Here is a 17,173-nt window from a genome sequence, read left to right as displayed (position 1 = left end):
GTCACAATACTTATTTTTGTTTTTAGCAGTCCAGCTTGGTTTCCACTGCTTGTGTGTATCCCAGTGTTTGAAGTCAAGAAAGAGTTTGTGGTATAATCAGTTTGGTTTATTACCATTGCCTCTTCTTCACCTGCTTTGGAATAGCTTATGCATCTACCTGCAATATTTGTTTCTCATAAAAACAAAAAAGTCAGGTTTTCTTAATTCTTTTTTTTTACACTAGATATCTTTACATAAGAACTTACCTGCCTGTTCTCTGAATATATTGGGATCTGTGTTCTTGAAGTCCCCTTTCTGGCCCTTCATGAACATCTGCATCTTTTTCTTCTAATATGCCAATCATGAGTTATCGTAGAAATTTAGAATGTTTTGGGTTGGAAGGGACCTTAAAGATCATCTTGTTCCAACCCCCCTGCCATAGGCTGAGACACCACCCACTAGACCGGGTTGCTCAAAGCCCCATTCAACCTGGCCTTAAACACTTCCAAGGATGGGGCATTCACAAGTTTTCTGGTCACCTTGTTCCTGTGCCTCATCTCCCTCTCAATAAATGATTTCTTCCTAATATGTGATCCAAATCTGCCCTCTTTCAGTTATCCCACCATAAGCATATTTTATGCCTATCAATTTTTGATCATGATATATATACTTCCATTGACTCTTATTAATGTCAATATTGACACCCCCAGCACATACACACTCTTTCAACCCCTCCTACAATCCTTTTATGGATAAATCTGTGATTACCTTTGGCTAGATATTGGAAATTACTTCAATAAAAAAAGCTAAGGAATTAGGTCAGATATGTTTTGTTCAGCTTCAGATGAAGAAAAAACGTTGCAGAAACAGGACAGTGACAGCCCCCTCCATGTGAACGTGGTTCGTCTTCCTGGGATAGAGTTTGTGCTGGCGGCACGTGATATCCTGGCAGTAACACAGCAAATGTCCAAGAGGGAAATGACACGTTAAAACGAAAAGACAAACACATTTTTCACCCTGACAGACAGCTGGCTTACATCTGTATTTTCACAGGCATCAGCAGTGTTGACTGTTATTGTTAAATGCTCAGATACTGCACTGGAGTGTCAGAGGGCTTGAATTCTCTGCGGTGTTATTGCCCGCGTCTCAGACATCCTGAAGTGATTAATGGGCTTTGGGGTCTTCCCTCCAGGACGCCTTAACGTCAAAAAACACTGGCTGGAAAGCAGGACGCTGTTGGAGCGTTTCATGTCAGCACCGCATCCACGGCAGAGATCGCTCCCGCTTGCCAGCAGGGCGGCTCGGGACGGGACGGGACAGAGGAGCGGGGCGGGCGCGCACCTGCAACTCCGCCGCCCACGCCCACAAGCGGTCGCCCACGGGCGGGCAGCAAGGCCGGGAGCGGGAGCGGGAACGGGAGAGGGAGCGGGAGCGGGAGCCCGAGCCCCGGCGCCCAGGAGGTGGCAGCACAGGGGGCGGCGCTCGGGGGGCTGCGCCGGGACGGAGCGGGGTGGGGTGTGGTGGGTGTGCGGAGCGGGGTCCGGTGTGCTGGGTGTGCGGAGCGGGGTCCGTGCGGAGCGGGGTGTGCGCGGAGCGGGGTGTGTGCGGAGCGGTGTGCGTGTGCGGAGCGGGGTGTGCGTGCGGAGCGGGGTGTGTGCGGAGCGGGGTCCTTGCGGAGCAGGGTGTGTGTGCGGAGCGGGGTGTGTGTGCGGAGCGGAGTGTGTGCGGAGCGGGGTCCTTGCGGAGCAGAGTGTGTGTGCGGAGCGGGGTGTGTTTGCAGAGCGGGGTGTGTGCGGAGCGGGGTCCTTGCGGAGCAGGGTGTGTGTGCGGAGCGGGGTGTGTTTGCAGAGCGGGGTGCGTGTGCGGAGCGGGGTGCGTGTGCGGAGCGGGGTCTGTGCGGAGCAGGGTGTGTGTGTGGAGCGGGGTCTGTGCGGAGCGGGGTGCGTGCGGGGCGGGGTGCGTGTGCGGGGCGGGGTGTGTGTGCGGAGCGGGGTCCGTGCGGAGCGGGGTGCGTGTGCGGAGCGGGGTGTGTGTGGAGCGGGGTGCGTGTGCGGGGGTCCCGCACTGCCCCGGGGCTGAGGTGACGCCGCGTTTGGAGCGGCCCATGTGCAGCCCGGCAGCCCTCGGCGGCAGCTGTCGGGGAAAGATCCCAGGGCGGGCGCTCGTGCAAGAGCAGCAATGAGAATGCAAGTCTTTGGAAGGCCCTTGGACATGTTGGAGCAAAATGAAGGCACCAGCACGTATTTACAAAGTGTATAAGTCCCGGCTCCGTTTGTTGCTCATCTGTTTCCACAGTATTGGGGTGAGTGTCCAGAACCTTCCCCAGCGCTGCCTTTCTGTCAACGCAGGAGAATGCCGCAGATCTTCTCACCACCCTTGTGATTGTCCCTGGCAGCTGGGACAGCGGGCTCTCAGGCACAGCCACCCGCAGCAAGTGCAGCCACTCTCAGCTGTACCACCCGTGCTGGACTGGGTGCACACACAGTGGGACATGGAAGTGCTCAGGAAACATCTCTGTGAGATAAACTGAACACTCGTGAAGAATGTGTTTCACTGTTTGGGAGCCCCTGCCATCAGCCCCGGCCACCAGAGCCATTCACGATGGAAGAGGAGGATGTTAAGTGTCAGCACTTTTGCCTTGCCCACCAGTCCAGGTCATTCCTTTTCCCGGCGTCTTGCCAATGCTGCATCTCATGCCCAAGGCTCCTCCACAGTGAGTGTCCTTTCTCTGTTAGGGTGCCAAGAGAGATTTGTTTGGCATTATGGATTTTGGCTATGCTGTTGCTTTGATTTTATAATTCTTCTACAAGAGCCTGAAGCAAAGGTGGGGGACATTTCCCAGTCAGCCTCACCCAAGAAAATACCACAACAAGCCATCTTGTCAGTCCAGTAGCTGCACATGTGCCAAAAACTGTGTGATTAAATCATTGTGAAAGATGTCAAAAAAGGGAGATACAGACTGAGAATAGCAGGTTCTGGGCTTATGCCCACGTGCAGTTGTCCCATCTTGGTCCTTTTTCTGCCTTTATGGTGCCTTTGCAGCAGCCAGTTAATTGCATTGTAAGGCTCATAGATCGTGGAGTTATGGAGAAGCCAGAGTTTGATATAGCAAACCAGAGTGAGAACCTGGTGCTAAAGGGGGAAAGAAAGTCCAGGGGAGGCAGCTTCAGGATGAACCTCTGGAGCTGGCCTGGAGGCACATCAGCACGTCCTGGCTTGGTCCCAGTTTGCACAGTGGAGGAGTGAGAACCATACACTGCTTTTTCCTCCTCTGTGCTGCTTCCCATGGCTTCTCAGCACGTGGCTCCAGTGCCGTGAGCTGCTTACACTTGAGAGGTCTGGGTGAAAAATGAGCCCCAAAAGATCTTCCCTTCCTCCTGGCCTCTGAGTGGGGAATTGGTTTGTTTTGCATCCTTCCACTCTGCAGGGTATAATAGGAGTCTTAATGGATCCCAAAATGCAGAGTGATGCACAGTTACGGGTTTTTTTCTGTGCCCTAACAGATTTCCTGGGAAACCCCTCTGTCCCTTGGCTTCTGAGCCCCAGTATCCTCCCAGAGGAAGGAGCATTTTGCTTTCAGAGGAGAAGAGCCATCACAGCAGGCTCCACATCCCCTGATGCTTCTCCGGGTGAAGGAATTTGCTTGAGAGCCACATCTGTCCCTTGCCCTGAGCTAGCCAAGATACCGTCTCCTGAGGGCCAGCACCATTTCAACGGAGAAGCCCCCTCCTAATTCAGAAAAGGAGAGATGTCAGCCCATCCTTCTTCAGAAGCCCACAGACTTTCTTGGCCCCTGGAGTGGTGAAAGGTGGGGACATTCAGAGTGCTCCATAAGATGCTTCTGTTTTTTAGTGCCCCTGGAAGGGTTCAGATGTACAAGAGGCTGAGGGTCTCTGGGGAGGGTGGGATATTTTTATCTGTCACTTGACTGATGTTTGCTGTCATGTAGAGAGAGTTTGTTATTCTTTGCTGTGTGGCTTATATTCTTTTAGGAACAGCAAAAGTTTGGAGTCTGGGATAGGTGCTTTTTCTCCATTCACATAGGAATAGCAGTAATAATAACAATAATAATAGTAGATTAGTAACTTTAGAGAAATACTAAGTATTTCACCAGAATGCCCCATCTTCTTCAGAGTAGCTGCTTCATTTTAAGAAGACAATCTTGTGTCAGCCTTTATGAAAAAGAAAAAACTAGATTATGCAACCGGCATTATAGACCAGCAGCTTGTCTATTGTGAACTTGTGTAGCTTGAAAACAGTAGTTTTTGGCCCAAAATGAGCACATAAATTAGGCATATGCTTAACTTTAAGCATGAGAATAGTCATATTGAAATCAGGGGGAGTGTTCACATGTTTACAGTTAAATTTCAATCCAAATGCTTTGCTGAATTTCATCCTACTGGGAACTGAGAATGCTAATACAGTTTTCAGTGTCTGACCCTGTGGAATATTAAATACAGCTGAGCTCTCTAATTCCCACTGAAGTTAATGGGATTGAGGGTACTTGGCATTCCTCGGGTGTGTGCAGCCCAGCACAGAATCAAAGCCCAACTGCAGCCACTAAGCTTGAGCTTCCTGACATCAAAGAATGATGCTCCTTGATTGCAGGTCAGATAGGACCGGCCAAATGTAGAGACCACTGTCTTAAAGAGGATGTTTCACCAGGAGCTTTTGGAATCCAGAGGACCCAAGGGTATACACATAACAAGAATCAGCATATGACTGTAAGAAACTAAAAGAAGTTGTGGGGGTGACCTTGGGGGGTCTCAGCAACCTGGTTTTTTTGCCATGTTCATTAATTACGGTAAGAATGGGATACTGCAGAGTCACTTAGAAGCACTGCTTCCTGACTTGCCTTGGTATTTGTTAGTTTGCCAATTCCTTGTAGCTGTTGAAGCAAAGTTTTGACATGGGATTTGGAAAAGGAGAGCAGACCTGGCTGAAAGGACTGTATTTTGTAGATTTTATTTTTATGTTTATGTTTTTATTGGCTTGCATGTCATATTATTTTTATGTTTCTTATTGGAAATCACAATTCTGATGAGGAAAAGCTCCAAAAGTCTTCAAACCACAAACTCAACCGCATACTTAATGCTTTTAAAACAGTCTAAAGAACAGTCCATCAATTTTTGGCAATCAAAAATGTTGTTGAACATTTTAAATATTGGTAAGAATTGAGTAAAAAATATATTCATGTTTTGTCACTTTTTTTTCTCCAACCATTTCAGAATACTGGCTGAAACTGTTGACAACCTTCTTGAAAGCAGTAATTTTCTGTTTTTCTTTAATTGCCACTAAATAACATAAAGGTTTTTCAGCCAGGAATAGAGGTTTGGATGGCTTTGCAGGTGGTTTGGGCTGGGGAATCACAAGGAGGTTGCCTGGCACAAGGAAGGCTGCAGTGGGTGACATGCGGGACAAGAGAGGCAGTTTAAGGGTTTGATGGGGAAGAGGGTTAGACAGTAAAGAAAGAAATTGAAGAACTCAGAGGCATCAGGTTGCTCAGATTAGAGCAGTACCAAAAATAATGATTCTGGCAGCTCTACTGGAGGCTATGAAATGTTTTTATCAGGATGATTTTACAGTTGAGGACACAGCTTCTCAGCAATGGATATTTTCTGTAGCAAAAAAAAAAAGGCTTCATTTAAAGTTATCTTGATCGAATTGATTTTATTTTTTAAAATTAAAATGATGCAAACCATTTCATTTTAAAAAAGTTCAGACACAAGCATGGTGTATCACTTAGGTGAAGCGAATGGGATGTGGGGCATGTATCTCTCGTTGTGTAATCTGCAGTTAGCACACCAGGACACCAGGCTGCACGGTAGAGAAACAAGCATCCTTTTGGATCATCCTCTGAGAGCTGTAGGGCAGCTGTGAATCTCTGTTCTCTGTTCCTTTCTGGGTGAGGTCCCTCACTATATGTACTAGTTTGAAAACAAACCAGTGGGAGGCACCAAGTCAGAATAACAATTTAATGGGGAAATTAAAGAAAAGGGAAAAAAAACTAAAAGAAAACACTCGTTCAAACTGACAGAGTCAAGATACAACCTGAGTCCCTGTTAGGCAGGGTGGTGGTAGCAGTCTGGTAGAATGGTGGCTGCAGTCCTCTGAAGCAGTGATCCTGTAGTAAAGGAGTCTGCTCTTCTTCAGAAGGTCCAGTAGTGGCTGTGTAGCTCCTGTCCTCCAGTGGAAAGGGTTGTCTCTGGTGTTCAGAGTCCCAGATTATATCCACGATGGGATGCTTGGTTCCTCCCTCTGGGTGGAGCATCTCACAATGGGGTAATGAGTCATGAGGCCAAGTGTTGATTAGGCTCATTAACAGAAGATAGTCCGGAGGGAGTTATCTCTGAGTCAGGCGGCAGGACAATGATGGGCCATTAACAGAGAGATAGTCTGGGGGGAGGAGGCAAGGAAACACTGCCCCACCTGATTTCAACAGCTCATGAGGATGGTGATAGAATACACTGCAACCCAGGACACTATACCATATATATTTCTCAATGTACACTACATGCTCTTCCCACTGTACCATGCAGTAGAGGCAGTGAAGACCACGTGACTCTGAAGTGTATTTTCCTATGGATTTTGACACAGAGCAAGCAGAATTTGCAATGGAAGGGTAATGCAGCCTGACATTGATCCTGCTCTAAATAAAGCCTGCCAAGTAAATAAAAAAAATTCAACATTTAGAATTTAGCAGCTAGAAATGCTGGAAAGTTTTGCCTAATTATGTGGAACTTCAAATATTAGTGTTTCTGAGGAGGTGCTTTTAAAATTTGAGCCATTCATCCTGTTTTGGATTAAAACGAGCATTGGAATTTTCAGCTGGAAATTTTGCATTTCAGTCAAGTCTGACCTAAACTGATGGGAAAAGAAATTGCAGGTCCTGATAATGAAGATATGAGGTGATGAAAACTGGATGAAAATTTTAGTAGACTGCACGGGAAGTCTGAATGATTTAAAAATTGTAGAGGAAAGTACATCACAACTTAGGTAATATTCTTGTATTCTAGCCAAGAGAAAAAAGGGAAATGGCCAAAAAGTCTCACCACTCTTGAAATTACATAGCAAAATCATGTCAAAAACACTGGAGATTGAGAGCTGTCCTGGAGAAAAACCGATGCATGTTTTGTTCAGGCTGATACTGGAATCTGTAGGAGGCTCAGAGCAGGAGGCTGAGATGTGTGGTGGTGTGAAGGGAAGCTGGACTGAAAAAGGCATCTGAAGAAATCAGATCTGAAGTCATGGGAGCAGGATGAATGCCCCAGAGAGGTGGGAAAAAAAAGGAGAAATCTGACACTGTGACCCTTTCCTCCTTTCCCATAGATCCTTCTTTAATACAGATGGGCCTGACTTTCCTCCTGGGATTTCAGTAGAGCACAGAGCAGTGTGGCATGTAGGTCCTGTGGCACTTCAGAGAGATTTGCACCTCTTACTGCTGTAAATACCCCCAAATATCTCAAATTCAGTTCCAGGATTTCTGCTGAAGGCAGCTGACCATGTAGCCCAATTTGATTGTACTTCACAGATTTACTGGTCTCAATGGAAACCACAAACAGCTGATCCTGGACTTAATGCATGGATAGAGCAGCCTGGGGGTGCACAACGGCATTGCTGGAGTGGGATCTCTTTCCCTGGGCTTTCTCATTCCTTCTCTCATATGTCCTGGGAATGCTCTGCTCCTCCCAGACCCCAGGATGACCGAAATGCCACAAGACAAGAAAGGATATTTGCACTCGCCTGTGCACTGTTGCCCTCTGCTTCTCCAAACTGCAGAGGCCACCTTAGAATAATACTTATATAGGGCTATATATTTTCTTAGCATTGTACAAATATTAACTAATTAATACCCAGGACTTCTGTCGCCCATTCTGCTAGACTCTACCAGCCTCAGGCAAGTCATTTAACCTCTGTTTGTCTTACCTCTCCCATCTGCTATGTACTGTTTTTAATTGTCCTCTGAGAAGCCAAGCAAGTTGAATGAGATCTCAGACATGTAAAAATAACTTGCAAAGGATGATGTGGAGTGGCCTGGATAAACTCCTTTTGTATCCTTTGAAAATCCAGGCTGTATTTTAGCATCACCACTATGGCTAGACTAGGCACTTGGCAGATCTCATTCCTATGTGACTTCACAGGGGAAAAAAATGAAGTTTTGGACAAGTGTACTTCAAATCATTGAAGGGGAGAGGGTAGAAGAGACAGTATTTAGCATAAGACCTAAATACTGCAGGAGGAGGTTGCTTAACCTATGCTAGTCTATAAAGGAGTGGATCCAGAGTTCTCCATGAGATGTTCTGGAGTTCTATATGAGTCATACTGTGTGCTTCTCCAGCAGCCCTCGCTCCCTGGAACAGACAATGAGAAATGCAGTAAGACTCTGGGGAGCATCCTGACAGAACCAGCCTCAGAGCAGACCAAAGTGCTTGGATTCTAAGTTGTGCACTTATCTTTGGCCCTAACCTAGCTCCATCTTGGACCCCTGAGCCTGCCCTTCATGCTTAGGAGGAGCAAAGCTGGTGGAATGTGGGTGGTCAGTGTTGTGCTCACCTCTGTGTGAGTACAGGATCTGAATGGGAGTCTGAGGCTTCGCCACTGGTCATAGATGAGTGCGATCATGAGATCAGTCTTGCACTTTGGCCCTCCTGTTCCAGAGATGTATTTCCCTGGACCATATGCACCGTGACAAAATTGCACATGGTCTGTGATAGTCTAAATCAGGTTCTCCAGGCATAGATTGCTGGGAGGAGAGGTGTAATCGTGAAATTTGGTCAACAGTGGTGAAGCTACTGGTGGAGACATGGCATTGACTTTGACAGGAACATCCCTAGCTCGTGGCAGAGCAATGTGATTCCAAAAGCTCTTCTGATAGGGCTGATGGACTCTGCAATATCAGACATAAGCCGCTCTTTCTCCCTTACCTTCTCTCTCCATGGAAGACACAGCGGATGGAAGCCCTTGTGATGGTAAATTGCTGTAGTAGCTCTGTGTGACTGGGGAGTTTTCCTCCAGTAAGGATGGATTCCCACCTGCCTGGCCCTCAAGATTGCTTTGCACTGCTGGTCAGCATTCACAGACTGGGAGATCTAATCTGTGTCAGAGGAACCCATTAGAACGAAATGCTCCTGCCCTTCTCAAGGCAGAAATATTACAAAATGTTCCTAGCAAGTTTCGTTTGCTTCACCTGACTTTCCACTTAAATGGAGCTTGCTTATCACCACACTCTTAAAGAAGAGAGCTCAGGAGTCCTTTGTGCAGGCAGTGTCGCTTTCCAAAAGCTCAGCTTTTCCAATGCTGTTAGTAAAAGGTAGGAATATAAAACTTTGCAGTAAAATCCATTTCTGACTGAATAAAATATTTTTCACTGATTTAAATGGCCTTAGGAGGTTTTACAAGTCGTGTTTTTGAACGGAGGGATGAACATGTAGAACCTTGACCCAGTAAAATGAAAGTACCTTGTGTAGAAGGTTGCAGGCTGTATTTAGGACATTCAGGGGCAAGCTTATACACAAACATTCACAAAGATGGTTTTACTTTTCAATGAAGATGAAAAACTGGCCCTTTTAATGTAGAGTCTCTAAAATGGGTCACTGCAAGTGCATGTGTAGCATTGCAGGCTGTTCCTGGGCATAATCAATATGCATGTGAGAAAAGTTCTGAAATTGTAGCTTTCACAATGTGGTGAATTCTTGAAAGTATGGGAAATCTGTGTTTAAATCAAGGCTGAGTTAGACTGTGTTTACAGCTGTTAATATAAACAAGGAAACCTAGCTACAGAGCTCACAGCATGACTGCAACATCATGTTTTTGTTACACTGACTGAAAACTATGCATAATAATCAGCAGATTATTTGGTATTTAAATTCAAGTATGGATTCAGTTCTAAACCTCTGAAGATGGATATTGAATTAAGGCTCCTTAACTCTGTCATCTTTTTGCAAATACCTTATAGATAATTGTTGCTTATTTTTGCTTACAGCAAATCTGACGTTAAAGTGGATACAATTAAGCAGTAAAACACTGTAATCAAGAATCAAACCAAAAGTTAGCTCAGCTCTGTGAATGTGCTAAGCAGGTGTAGCGGGTTGAGTTTGAAACCGGGCGGAAACACTAATTAAATGTAGTGGTTTTGATTCAAAATATTCATTATTTACTTATTTTCCTTCTGTGAGATAAGAATTAGGAGAAAAGCAAAGCAGGCACAAACCTTAAACAGTTGCAGTACAATGAAAGAGCTTTATTACTAACAGAATTAAAAGTAAAGAGAAAACAACAAAACAAAATTAAAGTAAATTCCCCCCCCTCCCTCTTTCCAGCACTTCTCTCCTTTTATCCAGCTCACACAAGGGATAACAGAACATGGGATGTTAGTCAGTGTTGCAGTTCTTGAAAAGTCTCTCTCTTATGCTTAAGGAAAAAAGGGTTTTCCTTCAGTTGCACGTGGTTCCCAAACTGCCACCAATAGCAGACCCGCCCGGAAACAAACAGTCTGCTGTGTGTAGAACATCTCTCCCATGAAGAATTTCACAGTTCTTTCACACTACAGAACATGGGCCATCACATGGGGTTATTCATCTTTTTAAGGATAAGTTATTTTGGCCTGCACACAGAGGCTTTTCTTCGCCACAAGTCTCTAACAGCCTCTTACTACTTCTATATAGCCTGGCATAGGCACTCTTCACAAACTTCATAGGCACACGTTGATTCTCCACCCCCCCCCCCATGTTCTTCAAATGGATTAAAGAGACAAACAGTTTGTGGTATTACAGTTTCTTACCACGGCATGCAAGAAGGTTTCTTTTAAGCTGCGCGCCAGAATCGCGGCACCGCCCTCTTTTCTCCCGTCGCCATGCTCAGCTCCGTCCCACGTGACTCACTTCTCTTTCTCCCTGACTCTGAAGCCGCCATGTTGAAGAGTGTTCTTGTTCGGGCTTTACGGTGGGGAAAGCCTCGCTCCCTCTGTGCTGCTGGCTGCGTGGTGTCCTCTTCAGTTCAGCACGGAGTGTGCTGGCTGCAGACAGGAGGCTCTGCCGGCTCCCGCTGGCTCCGCCGGCTCCGCATGGAGAGGAGAGGGACCCACCTGTCCCCAGAAGCCGCGCTGGATGGGTTTAGCTGTGAGCAGTCCATGGCTGGTTTTAGCTGCCTGCGGCTCTGGGACAGTCCCCCTCAGTGACCCAGGGTCCGTGCCGCAGCGATAGGAAAGGGGGAAAGGGGCAGTGGCCCCAGCCCAGCCCGGCCCAGCGGGGCCGGGACGCTCGGAGCCCCCCCACCTTCCAGCAGGCGAGCTCCGACCAAAAAGGGGAAGTCCCGCCTTTCGGTGCGGTTTAAATATGTAAATTGTGAGAAGCGTAATTGGTCTTAAAGACTGTCCATCAACTCAGGGTCAACCCAACACAGCAGGGAAAGAGGAGGCTGACTAGGGAGGCGTGCATTAGACACACACATCACTAAAACAGCTTTTCTTGAAGTATGTAACTTTCAGGGTGCCTACTGCTTTGTGCTGGGCGAAATAAAAAATTCAGCCATGGAATCTCTATTGGGCTGAGAGGGATTTGTTTGAAAGATTTATATTCTTTTTAGACAGTGAAATAGGCTTTAGGCTTTCAAACTGCATGACTTCTCTAACGCTTCTATGCAAACATTGTTGTGGAAAAAAATAGCTAGTGCAGCTCCATTCCCTCTCTCCCAAACAAATAGTAAAATACTCTAGGAAGAAGCAGAAAGGTAATGAGGATATTTCAAAATTATTTCTGGCACACGCATGACCTAATTTTAAGCTTGTGGGGTTTAAAGGAGCTTTTGTTTGAATGTAACACTTTGGCAGGAAAATGAGGCTGAGCAGAGGTGTTGAAATAGCACAAGAAAGCTGGAAAAGCTGCCTCTGAACAGCCCTGGAGAACACATGCTATGTAGTTATATGTCCTTAGCTGGTGGATCCTTGTTCAGTTTTACTTCTTCTGCTTCCCAGTGGAAAACCCAAATATTTCATACAAACATGACAGATGAAGGCCACAAGGTGCTCGCTGTCCTTCTGCATGGGGTTGTGATCCCATGGTGTTCTAAGCACATGCCTAGTGTCACCTGAGAGTTGTAACCAGCTTTTCTAAGGCTTTGTAGGACCAAAGCCTTCTTGTGTCTCAAGAGTTTTCAAGGTTGTCTTGCAGAGTTCATAACTGAAAAGCATGCCTTTCCTTCAGTCTTTTTTAAGATATTGTCCTAGTTTTGTGGAGACAAGGGGTTCCTCCTCGCTCTGTGGCCTTCACCCCGTCAACTCCATAACCACCCAAAAGTATTCAGAGACTGGGGGACATTCTTGCCTGCCAGCTGACTGTTACCTGTGGCATGTAGCATGGCAGTGGGGGCTGCTGAGGAGGGTCAGGGACCCCACCAGGCAGAAAGTGTTGGCTTCATGGCCGTGGTTAGATGGAAGTCAGGGAAGAGATAAGGTGGTGTGTGCACAAAGGGCTGTGTGAGAACATAAGACCAGATACCTAAGCTGACTGGGCATTTTAGCTCTTGATCAATCGCAGTGATTTATTTAGTGTCCTGTGACTGAAGAGCAGCACTTTCCCATCAAAATGGGAATTGCTCTCTTCCAGCTTCTGACTTCTACACAGAGAGGAAAGTGCTGAATTTGCAGCCACAATTTGCAGTCACAATTCGCAGTCAAGCTGCCCTTTAAGAGCAGTGAGGAAACCTCAGTGCATCTGAAGATGCAGCATTGTTAAACAACCTTGGCATACAAATAAACATGCTGCTTTTTGCTTCATTCTCTCCTGGGTCAGCTCCAGATCTTTTCTTCATGACTGCTGCTGACTTTGTTTCCTCCCCAGTGACTATCTGATGGAAGAGAGATGTCCTAGGAGCTGGTGGGACCTGGAAGACGGAGATTCCCCCATGCTTCGACTGGGATTATCCTCCATGACCTTTACCAAGACACTCCCTCCACCTACTGCTTCTGTCTGGCATTGATAAAAGCAGAAAACATATTTATCTAATAAATGGTCTTGTGAGGATGAAATCTAGCAACAACTGCAGGAGACTTGGTTGCTGTGTGATGAAGATCATTTAAGTGTATGAATGAAAGGCAGCTTTATGTGAGGGTTCTCCTGCCTCACTTACTGCCCTTTGACTGGGCAAGCCCAAACATCCGCATTTTCTGAATGAAAGAACTTACAAAGAAGTCTCTGGAGGGAGTGAAAAGGTGAAAGCCTCCACAGGACACTCTGCAGAAGTACTTGCTCTGTTTTAAAAGTATGAATTAAAAACCAGAACTTTTGGAGAGATCAAACTGTGTCCTTTCTGGCCTCAGAGGTTGGAATCCCCATATACTCCAGCAAAGCACATCCTTGTCCCCCCCCTACCTTTTATTACCCCAGACATTGACTATATTTGGCTTAGAAGCCAATTTTTAACTGAATTGAGAAAGGCCTCACACGAAGGCAGCTCTGCTATTCTAAACAAGGCTCGTGCATGGCCAGTTTCAGCATGCTGCTCTAAATTGCCTGCTCAAACACTTTCATGCAGATCTGGCTGCTTCTGTGGAGGGTGCTGATAAAAAAGCACAGGGATGGCAAGCATTGCTCTGATCCCCATTCCCGGGGTGCCAGAGCTGGGAGCTGCAGGCATGTAGTCACCCCTCCGCAGCATGCACATCTGAAAGTGGTCAGCTCCCAAATCCTCTTGTGAACCCAGCCCAAAAAATTGAAACCTTTTGTTTCTGAAATAGGCAAAGTCTTATTACTTTTTCCAACGATTTCCCCACACCCCCCCTAAATTTTTTTGGCTGGAGCCTAGTCACTAAATCTAACCCAAATTCAAAAATAGCTTTGGCTGTCAGTGGGGAGGGAAAGGCCTGACTCCAGCATGATGTTCCAAAAATCTGGGCTTTTGTGTGAGCCTAAGTAGGGGGAGGTTGGTTTAGGTTTTTAATAGTCCACCAAACCTCATCCTGTCCTGACACTGGAGCTTTACTCAGAGCTGTTTCTCCTTTGCTGATGTTGTATACCCAAGACAAGATGTTAATAGTGTGCTCAGTATGTACTTGGTTCACAGCAATTGTTGCTCATTGACATCTGAGCTGCTTTCTAAATGAGCCTTCTGAGTAGGCTCTTCATGATTAAGATTTTAGTATTTCCCACTATATATTTTTTTTCAACAGATGACTTCAATGCAGAGGAAAAATCCTTCCTGTGTCCAGACTGGCAGAAGGGGGAGCAGTCTTTTTATTTGCTTTTCAGATTTAAAAGATTGGTTTGACTCATTCAATTACTACAAGTCTCTCTCTTTTTCAAATCCCAGAATTTATTTTTCTATAATTCCTTCATTCTGCAAATATCCATGTTTGGACTTTCTTAGCCAGGTTATTTTAACCAAAGTTGAAACCATAGGTTATAATTTAAATCTTGGGTGCAGGGTCTAGCAAGGATATTGTACCTTCTGTTTGGATAGCCAGAAACTCTGTGCTTATTCCTGATTCTCTAGTGCAGAAGCAAGGAGAGCATCAGCCCCCAGCAGGATGAAGGGTGAGATCCTAAACTTTTCCCTTGTGAGCAATCTCTTCGTTTGTACCATTAACTTCTGTGGAGTCACTTCCAAAGAACAGCCTTGATTGCTGTGACCTGTGGCAGCCATATCTGGTCTTAAGAAAAGCAGGGACACTCTCTAAATACATTAATGGGGTTATAAAAGTTGTCTCCAGGAAGGAGAGAACAAGTGTGATGAATTGAGTTAGCAGGAAATGGAGCCAGCCACAATAGTTCTGGGAGACCTGTTCGTGGTCTCCCTCTCAAACCATAACCAACTGCAGCCAAGCGTGACTTCACTCTTGTTTTTGAGGTGGCCCTGGTGAGTTTTTTATAAGGCCAGTGATAGGATTCCTTGGCATGCAGCCTGGACTCTGCTGCTTCTTTTGTGGAGGGGGACTGTTGGGTTTTCCCTGCTGTCTCCTGCTGCAGAAGTTGTACTCAGTTGCTACAGCACACTGAAAGCACCCTGGAAATAGAAGGTTTCTTCCCTTCTAAGTGGCTGTTGAAATTACTCAGAGCCCTGAGCTACCCTACCACTGAGTCTGCATGTGCATTCCACACAACCAGGGCTTTGCACATGTGGAGCACTTCATCACCGCAAGCACACCACTGCAGTCAGCAGCAGATCCCATGAAGGGAAGGATGGATTTTTTGCCCTGTGGGAAGTGGGAAAAGCAGTGCAGGGAGATTGGCAGTGTGACCAAAACCACGTGAAGTGTCTGTGCTGGAGTACAGCTTTGAAACACGCATCCTTGGCCGAGTAACAGGACTGACAACCCTTGTGCCTCTTGCTCTTTTTCTTAATTCCTGGTTAGGATGCAGCCTGTGGCAGCCTGAACGTGGCTGTCTGTCTTGTGGAGATCCTCCTCTAGCTGCGAACTAGAGTGGGACCTTCATAATTGGCAATGGTGATGGCTTTTGCAGGCTTTACTGGCTTTGGTCAGTCTTAGAGATCTGTTGTTAGCCTGTCACCTCAAACTGGTGACTGACTTTGAATGAGCGGGAGCAGTTTATATCTGCTTACCCACTCACATAGAGTCATAAAGCCATAAAGCTTTAAAAAGAAAGGAGGTTTCTCCTGCATCTCTGTAGATACTGCAAATCCTTCCATGGCTCTAGAGTTGATCCTGTCTCCTCTGTTGATAACATGTGTGTGCTTGTGCCATCCACCCCAACTAAAGCTGCTCTGCAATTCCTGTTTATTTGACTTGCTTTGTAAAGTAACGTGTCAATTTGAAAATCATTAGGTATTCCTACCAGGAGTCAAAGACCACATTCAGAGTGGATTACACGCATGTTTCTTAAAAGTGTTAATGTGCTAATCTGCTGGTTACTTGATCCAGGCAAAATGCCATGATATTCCACATGAGCAAAATACCACGGTTCTTGGAGATTTCATATAAATATTACCCACTGTGTTTCCACATTTGAAGTGTTATACTTGTCTATTAAAATCAACAAGCTGGAACTAGTATCTGGAAATAAGTGATATTACTATTTTATTTATGAACTTCAGATTCAGATTCTTTTTAATAAAATACCTTACAAATAAGGAGCAGAACATGAATCTTGTTGTTATTTCATGTATTCTGTGTAAATATTTCAGCTATGCCTTGCAGCAATAAAAGCACATTATATACACTCTGCATTACCATTGTGACCAATAATGTTTGACTTACTGTACTGCGTTTAGTCCAAAACCAAAACAGAGTCAGGGCAACATCGCGGCTGTTTTAACAGTATGCTGCAAGTAAGGCGTGCAATGAATAAGGCCTCACACTAAATGAGAGCTTGTTCATTATGAAGTTGCTTGGATTATAGAGTACTCCTGACTCTGTTAAAGAGCAAAAATTCCTTATTTGTGCTCTGGAGCAGGGGTGGGATGAGGCCACACAAACAGTAGCCAGCCTATGCTTTTGCAATTCACAGCATGGTTCCCGCTGTTTCTTGCAAAGCAAATGCATGAATGGGAGAACACGCTGACTTTTGGTACAGGGGGACCCCACCAGTGAGTCTGCAGGTATCACCCAGACATGTCCAGAACTCTCTCTGCTAGGGAACATAGATCACTTCTGCTTCTTTTCTCTATGCTGAAGTTGAATTAACCTTCAAACGGCTTGTCACTCTAGGGAGCAAAGGCCATTGCTGTGTCAGGATTTGGCTCTCATTGACTCCCTCTGCTTATCAAAGGGAGCACAAGGATGCAGGAGGCTCCAGCACTGTGCAGTGTCTGACTGAAAGAGACCTTCCCCTCCTATGAATATGGTGCCAATAGAGATCATTTGTTTCTCTCTTCTGTTTGCTGGCATGCCATCTAGCTCAATGTAAAAAAGACCTGTATATTTTCCAGCACAACCTCAGATAGGCCTTTTTTTGTGGGATTTGGCATTTTTTTTTAGCAAAGTTTCAATGGGGCTGAATGCAGTTGTAGACACACCAGTACTTCTGAGCCTTACAATCAGGGGCATGAAATTCATGTTGGTTAGAACTAGTTGGGGGGAAAGTGTGTGGTTATTGGTCTTAAAATAAACTGGTAAGCTAACACACAGTATAAGCCATCTTTGCCTCCTTTTCATCTTTTTTGGAATCTCATTTTTAATTTTTATGAATATGTCATATGAAAAAATATTTCTAGTTGATTTAAACTCCATTCAAATATTTTT

At 45.6% G+C, this 17,173-nt stretch overlaps 2 long non-coding RNA genes across 2 annotated transcripts; both read left to right on the top strand.

Moving 5' to 3' along the window:
- Positions 1-2,042: 2,042 nt before the first annotated feature.
- Positions 2,043-16,068, top strand: LOC125324194. The gene is made up of 3 exons (XR_007202856.1): positions 2,043-2,692; positions 3,483-3,787; positions 12,816-16,068. It is a non-coding gene; the product is annotated as an uncharacterized LOC125324194 (long non-coding RNA).
- LOC125324195 lies at positions 6,819-11,676 on the top strand. The gene is made up of 2 exons (XR_007202857.1): positions 6,819-10,057; positions 11,383-11,676. It is a non-coding gene; the product is annotated as an uncharacterized LOC125324195 (long non-coding RNA).
- Positions 16,069-17,173: the final 1,105 nt, after the last annotated feature.

This window comes from Corvus hawaiiensis, chromosome 3 (genome assembly GCF_020740725.1).
Source record: "Corvus hawaiiensis isolate bCorHaw1 chromosome 3, bCorHaw1.pri.cur, whole genome shotgun sequence".
Lineage (NCBI taxonomy): Eukaryota > Metazoa > Chordata > Aves > Passeriformes > Corvidae > Corvus > Corvus hawaiiensis.
This window is presented reverse-complemented; position numbering and strand designations above follow the sequence as displayed.